Below are 12,635 nucleotides of genomic sequence, written 5' to 3' on the forward strand. Positions count from 1 at the left end.
TTTTATATGACCTTCAGGAAATTCTTCCTCTTAAACACAGAAAATGTATTTGGAAAATTATTGAAAATAGGGAGAAATTAGGTCAACATGTAATATACATGCTTTGCATTTAAAATGAAATACTAAAGTAAAAAGAATGAAGTGATTACAGTTTTGAAATACGTAAATTAAAAGACAACTTTCATCTTTAACAATAATTAAATGCCTTTCTGTTTTCACATAAGTCCAAATGCTGTTGTAAGTAAATATTAGAAAATAGAGCTTTAAGACAAGTGTATTGAAATTACTTTATAGGTGCTAAACTTCATAAAATAAAAGAATTACAAAGGTAAAAAAACATGTATAGTTTTCAACTGCTCTTCATCCACTGAAATTAATTGACCATAAATCTGTTAGCAGTGGACTCTGAAGTGGGATGGAACCAAGGCACAAGTACATATTATTTTAATGAACAATGATGTGTGAAACGAATCATAGCCTTGTCAACAAGATAATGGTGAATTATGGCCTATTCATGGATGAAAGACTGTGGCAAGTGCATGGAGTAGTTTGTAAAAGATGCCAGTTCAGGCTGATATTTGAAAACGGAAAAACTAAAGGAAGTCCATAGCTGTCAGGAAATGTCCATGCAGTAAACACACTGAAGTCCTGTTCTGAAGATTTTGGATGAAATGGAACATTTTATTAGTTTTCTCTTGCTTCTGTAACAAATTTACCATAAATAGCTTAAGGCAAAGTGTATTTACTGTCTTACAGTTCTGCAGGCCAGAGGTCTGACATAGGTCTCACTGGACTCAAATTAAGAGGTGGTCAGGGCTGAGTTCCTTTCCGGAGGCTCTAGGGGAGAGTTCATTTTCTCCTTGTTTGGATGGTTGACAAAATTCAGTGTCTTGCGGTTGGAGGTCTGAGATCACTGGAGGGGTTCAGAACAGGCTTCTCCAAGATGCGCCACTTTGGTGTGTGAGTTATTTTGAACTAAAGGCAATAGAGAATGTGCAGCTCAAGAGAAACTCCTGTTCCTCCCTTAATCAACTAGAAAAACTTTAAATTGGGACTTTTTCCCAGAAAAAGAGTTATTCTCAGAGATACATTTTATCTAGGTGGCCCCATATATGTGGCAGTGCAGACACCTAATAACCAGACATCTGTTCTTCTCCTTGTCCCATGAATGACCTTCCTGTCCTTGGAAGACCCAGACCACTATCCCATTCCTTATCTCTGGATGGCACAGACACTGATTTTACCTTTCTGTCTTGGAACCTCTCATGCATGGGGGAGAAGGGTCTCTGACCCTTTTATGTGGGATTCTTGTAAGGAAGAAATTAAATTTGGTTTTCTCCTGTCCATCTGTCTCATGTCAATAAAATTCTCAGAGCAGCCAAAAGAACCAAGAAGGGTAGAGAAAAGTTTTCTTCCTCCCTGACATCAGCTTTTCCTTGCTGGCTGTCAGCTGATGTCTGCTCTCAGTCTCTAGACGCTGCCTTCATTCTTTGACTCATGACTCCTTTCTTCCATCTTCAGAGCCAGTAACAATAGGCTGAGTCCTTCCCTGAATCAAATCCCCCTTTCTTCCCTCTCACCTCTCTGACAAAGACAGAACAAGTTCTCTAATATTAAAGGCTCCTGTAGTTAGATTGGGACAACTGGGTGCCTCCCATTAATTATACCTACAGAGTCTCCTACTATGTAAGGTAACATATGCATAGGGCCCAGGGGTAGACTGTGGACATCTATTGGCTGGGGGCCCCTTATTCTGCCCACGATGACTCTTGACATCGACTACGTTATCCAGTGTATTTGTTTACTAGGGCTGACAAAACAAAATACCACAGACTAGGTTCCTTAAACAATCAAAATTTATTTTTCTCACAGTTCTTCAGACTACAAGTCCAAAACAGAGGTGTCAGCAAATTTGGTTTTCTCTGAGGCCTCTCTTCTTGACTTGCAGGTTGCCACCTCCTTGCTGTGTCTTTACATGTTTTTCCCTCTGTGTGCACGTGTCTCTGCTATCCCTTTGTGAGACCAAGTTTCCTTTTCTTAGAAGGACACTAGTTAAATTGGATTAGGGGTCACCCTAAAGGCCTCATTCTAACTTAATCTCCTCTTTAAAGACCTTATCTCCAGATACAGTCATACTCTAAAGTACTGAAGATTAGAGATTCAACATACGAATTTTGGGGAGAGTAATTCAGCCCATAACACACAGTAATTTGGGGAGTATGAGAGCTGAAGGTTTAAAATGACACTTTCCTCAAAGTGTAACTGAGGAAACCAATAATCATATAAACCACGAAGCTCAAGGTTACCCAGGCCATCCACTGTATGTCAAGAACTCCAATCATGTACACCACATTTGCAGTGCAGACTTAATTTTCTCAATATGCCATGTTTCCCCTCCACACAATCATATAATTTTAATACATATCTTTCCAAAATTCAATTGTAGGGCTTGATTTTGCAAAAATGAGGACATAAAAGAATAATAATGTGTGCCTATATACTGTGCTTTCTGAAAATGTGGCTCTTTTTTTTTTTTTTTGGTGACCCATGTATTTTCATAGCTTTAAACTTCTGACTGAGTCTTCTGAGTTTTGTGTTGTTCTGTGTTTTCACTAGAAGTAGTCTGTTCAGGACTCAAGGAAAATACCACCTCACCCCATTAAATATAAACTAAATTAACTTTAAGGATTTAATATATATATTAGGCTTAATATATAATAATAAAATGACTCTAGCTCTGACTTTTAAGAACACATGATGAACTGAGGCATCAGACAAGGAAACTGGAAATACTAATATGCTGTGGTTTTATGCTATGGTTTAGGGTAGTCCAGGCTTCACACAGGAAGCACACACAGCGAAGGAAACAGTGCAGTTGAGTGGTTCAACTGGGACAGAGATTACTGGAGGAGATAACACTGAGTTTGCCGCGAAGGGAGAGTTGAGTGGAGAGAGAATGGAGGCAGCGATGTGAATTCAGCAAGTGTGAGACTCAGAAGAGAGGTATAGCATTGCTATTTTAAAGAATTGAATGTTAAGTAAGTTCATTCTGCACATAATCTGGAGTGAGTGCCAGGAGTGGATATGAAAAGTAGGGAGGAAAAGGCAATGATTGGAAGATGGTACATTAGTGGCTAGAAATGAAACTATATATATAAGAAAGGTCCTCAGGATGCTCTCAAAATACATTTGGATCTCATCTTGAAAGCAAATTAGAGTTCTTGTAGAGCTGTTAAGTAGATAAATAGAAGGAACACATTTATATTTTATCAAAACAAGTCCAGTTGATGAATAAAGGGTAAATAGGGGTAGGATCTGAGAGTATGATAGAAAAAAATAAAAACTGCAGCAATAATAGAAATCTTACTATATATGAGTTATTTTGGTGGATGCTTACAGGATGCACTTTCTGTAGACTTAACTTTTTAAGTAGGTATTCTTTTTTAGCTATATTTCAGTACTGAGGAAGCCCAAATACAGAGAATTTAAACAACTTTCCTCAAATAAAATATCTGTTCAGTGACAGAGGCATGATTTGAGATCTGGCAATCTGACTCCCGAGCTCATGCTCTTAAATAATACACAATCCACAACCATGAGGAAGGTAAGACAATGAAATAAAGTTCAAAGGATGCAAGACATAGGAAGAATGGAGAAAATCGGTTCATGTATCAATTTTAAAAGCTGAGGAGGGAAAAAAGAATGGCACATAATTCACTAGCTCAGGAAACCCATCTTTACAGAAATCTCTGTGATTCCATGGCAATTCGTGTTCTCTTCAACTGCAAACATTTTCAAATTTACTTTTTTTGGGGGGGGTTTACTTTCTCCTTTCTATACCTAACTTCAAATTCTTAATGGTTAAGAATTGTTTTACATTTCCTTATATTTCTTAGTACAATTCTTCCCATACAGTGGGTGCATAATAATTGTCTTAATGGGAAATGAGTCTGAAGTCTTTGATTCAAAGTCCTAATTTTGACTCAGAAAGAAAATTTAGTAATTCTTATAATTAAACTTTGCACAGAACAGAAATTTAGCAGGGTTTCAGGACAATCTTATTCTAGAATGAAAAAAACCAACCAACCAAAAAAAACCCCACACATTCCAGGAGTTTCCTTTCCTCAGCTCTGCATTCACTGGATATGACCTGCAGTTACATACACTGTGGACTAGGTTTTTCCACATATTATGGAAATGACATTGTGGGAAAAACAAAAATAAACCTGCCAATCAAAGACCCCTCCAGACGTTAAAATGAAAAGAAATTTCCCAAAGAAAAAATGATTTTTTCCCCTTGAAGAATATACATGTATGTATGTGTATATATATATATATATATATATACACACACATACACACAAACATACTAAAAATGTTTGTTAAAAAGGATTGTTAGATGTAAATCTATCACAATAGTAAGAAGGTATACGCATGATTCTGACAAAAACATTTTTATTTTATAAGAAAGGAGATCTTAAGGAAAATCTCTCTAATTAAATACTTAGCATACAAAGGTCAAGCAGCACATATTCAAAAATAAAAAATTCGATATTTGCCAAATGTAAGTAGACTTTCTTAAGTCTTCTCACCTAACTGACAACTCATTTAGGTACTTAAGAGTATATTTTGAAGATAATTTATCTTGAAATATCCATCATGACTTACTTCTACTTGAAAGCAGATTTTTACTACTATCTTGCACTTGTAAGGACATAATGGCCAATTTATAACACCCATGCTTAAATATTTTTAGCTCCAGATAGTCTGTTACAAGTTTTACAGGACTGAACTATGCATCTCAAATTGTATATGTCTATGTACTTAACTAAAATCAAAACTCTTTTTTGAGGGGAAAAAGTGATATATGCTGTCTAACTCCATGTACTCCTGAGTCCTATGTCCCTGTAAAAATGAACTGGCTACCTGTCTAAAGGAGAATTCAAGTCAAAGTCTTAAAATTTCAGAACCACATGTCAATAATACCACCTACATACATCTATAGAACACGAGTTACACTTCATTCACCAAGACAGAATACTGACATATGAAGCTCTTGCAAAGAATTTAGCCATAAATTAGGTGTGACTTTGTATTTTCTAAATGCTTGCTCAGTACATTTAAGATCTTAAAGAACTCAATTTCTTTAAGCCTTCAAAGTTCTAGCCCTTAACTAACCTAGATAATTAAAAAGAAGTATGTATACATTATTCATGTTACTCTCCATAAAAACACACTTATCGAGTGATGGTTAATGTCACATTTTGAGCTTTTATAGAGACATATGAAACTAGAATATTTGCCAAATTTTGTTGTATATGACCCAAATTAGCTTTTAAGAATGTCAGACTGATAAAATTCTTCTAGAAACTATTTGTAGTTGAAAAGGCCTACCTTTTCTAATGTAATTGACTATGTTAATCAGACAGGTCAAACTCTGAAACAGGGCATGCCTATTTTCCTCCCTTTTTATCAGAATTTTCAAAACGAATTACCTTATACTGTACAATTTTCAAATAGTTTTTTCTAGTTAGTTTTTTTTCCAAATATATATTGCTAGTTAGCTCTTTTTTCTCTCCCAAAAAATACATGTTTGAACCTCTGATGGTTAATTTTATGTGCTAATGTGGCTGGACTAAGGGAGGCCCAAATAGCTGGTAAAATACGTCAGGGTGTGTCTCTGACGGTGTTTCTGGGAGAGATTAGCCTCTGATTCAGTAAGCCGAGTAAAGAGATTCACCCAATGTAGGCAGCATGAGCCAAGCCACAAAGGGTCAGAATAGAACAAACACCGGTGAAAAGAATTTTTTCTTTCTTCTTGAGCTGAGACATCTGTCTTTTCCTGTCCTCAGATATTGGCTCCCCTGGTTCTTAGGCCTTCAGATTCCCAGGACTCAAGCCTGTGGTCCCTCAGTTTTCAGGCCTCAGGCTGTGGACTGAATTGTACCTTAGCTTTTCTAGTTCAGCTTGCAGACAGCAGATATGGAACTTAGCCTCCATAACTGCATGAACAAATTCCTATAATAAATATATTTATATTTATATATACAAACAAATAACCATATATAACCTATAATAAATATATAAACATGATATTATATATCCTATAATATAGATATTTATTAGTAATATAATATATATATATTACTATCTCCTATTGGTTCTGTTTCTCTGGAGAACCCTAATATAGAACATTTCCTAATTATTATTACTGTTATTGTTTGTGTCAAGTAGAGTGCACTTCACAGTCAGGCTCTACACATTCATTACCTCATTGAATTCAGAGAACAAAACTGTGAAATTGGTATCACCTACTTTATAAATCACAGAGGGGTTAAGTCACTTGCCAGGTATCCCTGTTAAGTTTCAGATCCTGACTTGAGGTCAAATCATGCCAATTTCAGAAGTTATTTGGCTACTGTACCTCTAAGGTGTTGGAAGTGAAGAATGAGGTTAAATGCTATGACTAAAGAGTAAAAAGGACATAACAGTACCTTGCCAATCACTCCATTCTCCCAGCTGAGGTCACAAGATACAATAACAAATACCACTTTACATTACACCAGTTACACCAACGTAGACCTCAGTGCAACGAGATTTAGGTTTAAGCATTAAGTGGGGTCTCCCAGCGTGAATCTACATCATAGAGTCTGAATTCAGAGAGTATTGAGAGAGAGAGAGTCATATGGGTTTGAGTTTTTTTGTTTTTGTTTTTTAGTTTTTTAATATACAGTTAATTCCATGCATTGCAATCAATCATAGTAAAAACTTCCCTTTCCTTGGAGGATAATAGGGGGAAAGAAAGAGAAGGCTAGAATAATCTGTTACTAAAAATATTAGAGAAGGTTCTCCTTCCTCATATTAAACAAATCTATATTGATTCTTAATTAGTCACCTAATGATTATGGGATCTTTTGACAAGTTACTTCATTTTATTAATTATTTCATTAATTACACATGAATTTATGATGATAATAAAGATTTTACTTTAGGATTAATAGGCCTATGTAGCTGCAGCATTGGTTAGTAAATGTTAATTATCTTTGCTTCATTGTTTTGGTCATCAAGGAATCTTCAATCAAAGGATAAATTATCCAACAGAGTCTAACAATGTCTCTAATTTTCCCATTTCCGAAGAGAAAAATGCAGTTGAATTCAGCATTTAAAGAAGTCAATGCAAAGACAAAATATTATAACGTTAAACTATTATTCAGCTAGGCTTTTATGTAAACAGCTTTTGTGTCAAATGTATTTACTCACAAAAGCATAGATCACCATTTCCAAATATCCCATTACTCCCAGTCAGGACCAGTGTCACTGGCTTACACATAGAAGGGCCCTATTCTTGGTTTAATACTCTGCTACCAAAGTCTTGAAATTCCTATTCTGAATAAGAAGCCTGAACTTACATTTTGCTCTGGGCCACACTGGTCTAGCTTCCACCTGTTGACGTATAGATAGATAGTTGGCACTCTCCTCCTTAACTCTTTCATTAATTAAAATTAAATACATCAAAACCCAATTAATTTTATGTATTACACATAGATATTGAGAAATCCAGAAAATCATAACCTTGTAAATGTACATTAACATTACATACATTTGATGGATTTTTTAAACTGCTCTTGGTCCCCAAGCCAAGGCATCATCTCCAAAAATTCAGGCTTGCAGAATGTATTTGGTTCCTGAGTCAAAATTTTACCCTAACAGTGCCAGGACTCACATTCTAGGTATCTCCTCTGTGTCTTACACTTTCTCAAACACCTCAAAGTTAGCTGCTATGAAACAGTCTATATGTAAAGAAAGGGAAAGTGAGCAATATTCTTCACTGTATTTCTGTATTGTTATCATTTTCCTTCTATCAGAAACCTTCCCAGTTCTTTTATGGAGTTTTCTCAAAAATTTTTCACTCTCCTCCTAGTGATCACCTAATGAAGAATCTACAATTGGTTGGGCTAGGAACATCAATTCTTCCACTCATTTATTTAATACTTTTTACATTAAATCACTCTACTTCACTTACCATTCTTCGAGGTGCAGAGGATATAGCAGTAAAAAGCCAGAAAATCCTTTCCCTCTGGGAGCTTAAATTCTAGTGGTCATTTCTACCTTTTAGGTTAGTCTGACACATACACTATCAGAACTACAAGCACAAAGCCCATTAATAACAACTTAGACACTTTTTTTTTCTAAATACAACAAACACCTTTATTTTTCATAAGCAAAATTTTTAGGGTTTTTTTTTTTTTTTTTTTTTTTAAGCTGGAAGGAAATTTTGATGCCACCAATCTTAGGAATGATATGGTTTGGGGATAAAACACTCTCTTAAAATCAAATTCTCCTTAAATGTGAAATCCATTCATTTATTTATTTTATAATATTTGTTGTATGGCTTTCAGAATCCCCAAAAGGGTACTAACTGTCAACTAAAATTACAGCCAAAAACAAACCTGTTAGGGAATATAGCTATGACTGAATTATATTATCAGCTGAGTTGCCCTGTCTCTTGAGATTTAATCAAATTATTTTGAGCTTCCTAAGATATGTCTTATAGAATATTCCATACTTTTTCCCAAGTACTGTATGAGTTGCTTCTTCCTTAAATTCTTGTTCCCACTTTTGTTTCCAAGTTGCTGAGATACACATCTCACTTTTATAACTGTTTCCTCTTAGTTTGCCAATCCAGTTGTAAAATACAGTTCTCATCAGTGGACAGAGCATGTATTAGAAGTTTGAAAAGGACAGAAGTCTTTTGCACCACATAACTTACAAGTGAATACTTTAATTTTTTTTATTATTATTACTTAGCAAGAACTTTGGTTCTTTCTTAAGAACTGTCCTTTATCAATTATTTGGATCACCCTGAAAATCAAATCTTTTTCTAAATCAAATTTCCACATGAAGTCTAGCTCCAGACGATTCTTAGGCTATTTTCACTTTTATATTTTCCCCTTTTTTGGTGTTTAATCAAGCCTCCAAATTCCTATTCTTTTATTATCAGTGTAGTTTAGCTGATTTTTATTTTTTATGTTATAATCACATATATCAAAATATTTTTTGCAAAAAAAAAAAGCCAGTTGTATTTCTTAGAGGTAATTTGCTGTAAGAAGTTTAAAATGACACTTTAAAAACCGCTATAAGTAATTGAATGATTTACTATAATATAACACTGCAAAGGTAGAGAAGTACAGGGCGCTATGGGAATCCATAGGAGAGATATTTTGGGGAGATTAAGATGGGCTGGCTTCCCAGTTGAAGTGGCACTTAGAATGAGAAGAAAAGAAACTATGTGTCACAGATTAAGGAAAGGAAAGGAAAGTGTTAAACACCCAAAACCAAAAGCTGAGGAGACATTTGTAGAAGTGATAGGAATTCAATACACCTTGAGTGTGGTGTGTGGAGTACAAGGAGGTGGATGCAGAAAGGAGGCAAAAGTTGAACAAGGATATGATCACTAGGGATACTCACTGCAGGCTGTTAAAAAGTTGGAACTTTTTCCTAAAAATAAAAACACTGGAAAGGGTTTAAGCAAAGGGCTAACAATCTGTTCGCTACTTCAGACATGTTACCATGGCTACAACATAGACAATGGATCTAAGGGAACAAATGTGAAAATTCAGAAACTAGCTGGGAAATATTGTGGAAATACAGATGATAAATGATTATGGTTTCAGGCAGGATAATAGCATTAGGAATGGAGAAACAAAAAGAGGCATGAGAGTGTTTGCTGTGAGCCAATGTTGAGAAAAATTCATTGGATTTTGAAATTCCTTTGCATGTTAGAGAAATGGGTTGATTTATATTTTTGATATTAAAGACAAAGTGTATCTGGCTACATTGATTGTCTGTTATTTCAATTTTTTTGTTGCCTGGCCCCAAGATTTGATCTATACTTTGGAAATGACAGAAAATGAAAAATTCCTTTTATACTTCTTAATGTGAGTTTCTTAGACAACATACCAATAAAAAAAAGTGAGTTGAACAATTTTTTCCGTAAAATAAGACAGGTTGAATGCTAAGCTTTGTTTCTTTCATCTTCTCAGAGAATCTTGTTGACTCTCAGGATTGAGAAAGGCTTTCAAGAGCATCCTTTTCAATTATCTAGTTGATAAGAGGATTTCTCTTAAAGCATCCCTCATGAGGGTCACATAACCTGGTGCTTCTCAAACTTCGATGTGTATACAAATGACATGGAGATTTTCTTAAAATGGGGATTTTAATTCTGTCATTTCAGGGAGGAGCTGTTTAATAGGAAATCTTGAATGTTTAACAATGTTCCAGTTGTTGCTAACATTCTTGTTGGTGGACTATTTTTGAGTACCAAGAATCTAACTTATACTTGAAAAAATTTCTAGTTAAGCCAAGTTCACTGCTAATCCTGACAGTATGGCAATATGAGAGAGTACTGTTGAGTCTTAGGTAAAAGGAAAAAGCTTGTTTTCACCTCTTATTATACACTTTTATTGATCTCCTTATCAGAGAGCCAGTTTTCTCTGCAAAGTGAAGGGTAGGTAGTACCTCTTCCTTCTGTAAGATTCCTTGAAGTAACTGGGGATAACTGATTGATCTACATAACTCTCAGCAAATTAACTGAACAAAATAAGCACCATTAAGTTTAGTTTAAAAGTGACAGTGTAAAATGCCTACATCTACAAGCCAATTCCTTCACTTTTCATTACATATATTTTTTCAAGTTTTGAAGATTTTATGTAAATACTACTTCAGACTAAGTTTTAGAGACAGACCACCAAATCTGAAAACATTTAGTTATTTTAGCACATTTTAGTTTCCATTTTCTCTCACATAAATGTTTTGGAATGATTACTGAAGTCCATATAGCTATAGAATTTGACCCCATCCTTGTTTGTTTGAAAGATTTTGCTTTACCTTTTCCATTACTACTTGACTATGTTGTACTTCTTCTCCAAAGAAAATTAAATATGTGAAAACATCAGTTTGAGTCCATTTCTATTCCTCTCATCTATAACACTCAGTATAATGATGATGGTAATAATAATAATAACAACAACAACAACAATAATAATATCACCTAATTTTCAGGTTCATTTAGTGGAACTGAATCAACATGAGTATTCATCTGGTATATAGAAGGTGCTTATAAATTGTATTGGTGGGTGTAATTAATAGAATTATTAACGTCACCTCTTCTGGCTCTTAAGAATAGTCAGTATCTTTCACAGTCAGAGAATGTGCAATGATGTTGAAAGACTCCTTGCCTCATTCACCAGGGGTCTCTCTTGGGGTTTTTCAGAGGCATCCAACTTATTTTTTTTCATTTTTAATGATATTTATTTTTTTCTAACTTTACAAGGAACACATGTTCATCACAACTAGAAATACATAAAAGCTTATCAACAGACACTTAGGTTGCTTTCATATCTTGGCTATTGTAGATAACACTGCAATGATCACAGTAGTGCATATACCCTTACATATTTTACAATTTATAGAAATACAGATGGTTTATAATAGCATAATTTCACATTCAGAAGAGCTGCTCCTATTGTTAAACTAAGTTAGACACTTAGTATGAAGGTCAAACCAAGGTGTATAATTTTTATAAATGATTCACAGACTCACTAACAAATGTTTGAATAGTTTAACTTCAAATATAACTTTCACTTAAGAAGCTTCAGTGGTTTTTCATATGTCTAGTATTGTTTCAAAAAATTTAAAAAGCAAAAGACAAATATTCCTTCAACTTATTTCTTGTAATTTTAAAATATAATAAATATTTGATTTAGCAATAATATGTGAATTATTAGCAGTGGTGAAGTCATGAATGTAAATGAGCTGGAAGAGTTCCACATGACATAAAGGCCACTTAGAAAGAGAGAGAAAATTACTGGCATTGTCATATGAGAAATATTTATTCAATTAGGTTGATTTTTGGTATATTTGTTTTATGCTTGAATTTATTAACTGATAATTTGTAAAGGTTATAAAACTATTTTTTTCTGTTCATTGTTTATGCTTCCTATTTAGTTATGCAAGGGAATCAAAGACACATGAATGAATGTTATTTTTAGAATCAATTATTCACTAGCAACGAGGATTCTAGTTTTTCTACTATTATACTTTATTACACAAACCTTCAGTGGTAAAAATCTCATCTTTTATGAAATAAGTAATGTTTTTTATAATCTAATGGCTACATGAGTATAATGTCTAGAATTATTATTTTTAAGAGAATCACTGGCCCTCCTTGGTCTACAGGCCTCTCACAAAGCCCTTGAACAATGCAGTATATTGATTCCAGATAGACTCCTATTAAAAAAAAAATTAGGTGCTTGCTTTGGTAGCACATATGGAAAAACTGAATGCAAAGATTAGTGAAGACTAGCATGGCCCCTGAATAAAGATAACAGACCAATTTGTGATACATTCCTATTTTTATTCTCTAATAAAAATTAAAGTAGCTGAGTTTTGTTTTGTTTTTTAAAGATTGAGTTTTATGATGTCTGGTTAGATTTAAACAAATGAGATGTAAATGAAATAAAGATAATGTACTTCTACTTAAGTGAGAACTCACAAAAATGAAGTAACTAAATTTTAAGAAAATTTTCTTTGGCATGCAACCAAATGTTAACTTTAAAATGATGTATTCTTACCTT

The 12,635-nt window shown here is 34.2% G+C and overlaps 1 non-coding gene across 1 annotated transcript; it reads left to right on the plus strand.

The window, feature by feature from the left end:
• Positions 1-12,307: 12,307 nt before the first annotated feature.
• LOC123618507 (U6 spliceosomal RNA) lies at positions 12,308-12,417 on the plus strand. The gene has a single exon (XR_006726945.1). It is a non-coding gene; the product is annotated as a U6 spliceosomal RNA (small nuclear RNA).
• The last annotated feature ends 218 nt before the right edge of the window (positions 12,418-12,635 follow it).

The sequence above is a fragment of the Camelus bactrianus genome, chromosome 1, assembly GCF_048773025.1.
Source record: "Camelus bactrianus isolate YW-2024 breed Bactrian camel chromosome 1, ASM4877302v1, whole genome shotgun sequence".
In the NCBI taxonomy this organism is placed as follows: domain Eukaryota; kingdom Metazoa; phylum Chordata; class Mammalia; order Artiodactyla; family Camelidae; genus Camelus; species Camelus bactrianus.